This window comes from Arachis ipaensis, chromosome B01, assembly GCF_000816755.2.
Source record: "Arachis ipaensis cultivar K30076 chromosome B01, Araip1.1, whole genome shotgun sequence".
Taxonomy (NCBI): domain Eukaryota; kingdom Viridiplantae; phylum Streptophyta; class Magnoliopsida; order Fabales; family Fabaceae; genus Arachis; species Arachis ipaensis.
The window spans coordinates 125,837,630-125,840,668 of NC_029785.2; positions in this window are offsets into that span (position 1 = coordinate 125,837,630).

A 3,039-nucleotide genomic window follows, 5' to 3' on the forward strand; every position below is an offset into this window, starting at 1 on the left:
ACATACACTTCTCTATCTATTACTCCATTCAAAAATGCACATTTCACATCCATTTGATATAGTTTAAAACCACAAAATGCAGCATAGGCTAAGAGAAGTCTTATGTCTTCCATTCGGGCAACAGGGGCAAAGGATTCATCAAAGTCTATTCCTTCTTCTTGGTCATATCCTTGAGCCACTAGCCTTGCCTTGTTTCTTGCAATGCTACCATCTTCTCCCAACTTTTTTTCCACTTGGCCTTGGAACCAAAGTCCATACTTGGTTCTTTTCAAACTCAAGAAGCTCATCCTCCATAGCTTTAACCCAAGAAGGGTCACTAAGTGCTTCCTTGACGTTTTGAGGCTCTATTTGTGAAAGAAGGGCAATGTTTGATCCTTCATTTGTCTTTCTAGTGGAAGACCTTGTTTGCACTCCATGAGAGACGTCCCCAATGACAAATTTCTCAGGATAATTTTTCAAGAATCTCCATTCACGAGGTCTGGTGGACTTGGAGGCAGATTCATTCACCAAGGGATTCTGAACGCTGCTGACTGCAGGATTTCCTTCAGATTCATGAGACAAAATGGAATTGTCTCTTGAATTCTCAGCATTAGCAGTTTCTGGTTCAACTTGTCCAGAACTCTCTTTTTCTTGATTTTGAGCAGCTTCACCTTCCTTTTGAGCTTGATTTCCTGCATCACATTCTTCCAAACAAACCTAGAATAGTCATCCACAATATCTAAACCATAACGTTTACCACCTAAGTTTTGAGTTCTTGTTGGAAAATAAATCAATGTGTAGCAACTCAAGTGGTCTTTTAGTAGATATGTCTTCCTTTGGTTTAAAAGAACTTTTTGTTTGTTTTCCCATTTGGCAAGCATCACAAGTGATGTCTTTGTCAAACTTTATCAAAGGAAGACCTCTTACTAATTCTTTCTTCACAAGTTTGTTTATTTGAAACATACTTGCATGGCCCAATCTCTTGTGCCATAACCACTTTTCAGATTCTTTAGAGTGAAGACAAGCTACATTTTGATTCTTTAGTTCATCAAAAGTAAGTCCATACATATTATTGAAACGCTTGGCAACAAACATCACTTCATTTATTTTTTCATTAACAACACAGCATTCAAGCTTTTTGAAACCCAAATTTCTTGCAATTAACACAATGATTTTCTGGTGTGTGTTGCTGAAACTGATGTGAGTTATATTGCTTGAAATGATTAAAGTTTTGAAATTTTCTGGTTTTTGGAGGAGATGCATTTCTTTTAACAAACTGATTTTTATTAAAGTTATTCCTCTTTGCAAAAGCATTTTCACCAGAATTTTTTTGAACATTTTTACCTTTCGAATATGAGGTTTTGTTGTAAAATGGTGATTTCTTGAAAACAGCCTCATTTTTCGAAATGTAACCCAAACCTGGCCGGTTAGAACTCGGTTCAGTTCTTGGTGAAGGCTTAGTTTCACTTGTGTATATTTCATCAATTTTTTTTTCAAGTCACCACTCCATCAGCACTTGTTTTTGTTGGGATCTTGGGACCACTCACAACGATCTTCCATAAGTTGTAGTCAATGGATTGGATGAAGATCCTTATCCTTTCTTTCCAGTAGGAATAGTTCTTTCCGTTAAAAAAAGGTGGCTGGTTGTTTGACTGGCCTTCGGTGAGGGTGTAGGCAACTGTGGTTGTGCCCAGATTGTTCGCCATTGGATCTTTGCTCCAAGCGGTTAAGCTTGATTCTTGAGACCTTAGCTCCTGATACCAATTGAAGGTTGTGGTAGGCTTAGAGAAGGGGGGTTGAATCTATGCCTTCCTTTTCGTTGCTGTTATTACCCTTTTAAAACAAATTTGCAATTATGATTCTGTTTGAACTAAGCAGCGGAAATTTATGAGACAATTTATTTTTGTCTCATGAATATCAGAAAACAGAACACAGCAGAGAAAGAAAAGCTAACACCAGCATGTATCCTGGTTCGGTTGCCTTGTGCTATGCAACCTACATCCAGTCTCCTCCACAACTATGGAAGAATTTTACTATAGTTAACAGTATTACATACACCAATAACACAGGATTGACCGAATCCTTTCACACTCAAGTTCTGACCTAACTTGACATTGGCTATGCTAATACCTAACTATACCTCTTAGTGCTAACCCAACTAAGTAAGGGATACCTTACAGGTACAAGATACAAGACACAATCATACCTAAAGAAATCAGAAAACAACTCTAGGCTTTTCTCTTAAGTGTATCTCTCAGACTTTTTCCACTCATGGCTTTTTTTCAAGCTTTCTCACAATGCCTTTTCTCTCAAGAAATTACAAAAAGATAAGCTTAGAAAAGTACATTACAATTAGTAAAACATGAAGGAGATTGACTTCATCAACAGCCTCTTTGCTATGTGAAAAACCAGCTTTGCAAACCACTGATTTAGTTCTTCAGTATTGGCCGAATGCTTCTTTGATAGAAAGTATTATCCAAGTAGAGGAACTTCACAGGGAATACTTCACAGAACACAACTCTCAAACTCTGTTTTTTTCTCCTTTCCTTCTGAATGAACAGTCAGCTTCTTTTATCTCCTTGCATGTTGCTTGGTTCTTCTTCCAAGGTCAACACCTTGAGCCTTGAGCTTTACCAACCCACAGATTCACCTTTTTCTTCTCAAACATCAAAGTAGAACCTTTGCTTCTGACTTTTCCAACTTGACCGAAAGCCATGAAGGAGTAACCGAAATTGTTTTCCAATGGTCAACCAAATCTGAACCATAGAGATGCAACTTGGTCCCCAAAAATCTCTTGTGACCGTGGATTTGTAGTAGTGAAGAACAGAGATCAACTTTACCTTGAGTGCCATTTTCGGATAGTGCAGAGAGTTGGGAAGAAGGGATGAAGATCTGATGCATGCAAGATGAGATGGATTACCTTTAACCTAAGCTTGATTTGGATTAGATTTAATGCTTTAGCTTCTGTGCTTCAAGCTTAGATTTTCTCTTTCTTGCTTCTTTGGTTACTGGCTTATGGAGGAAGCTTTTCTTCTCATTCTCTTTCTTACTTTTCTGAAG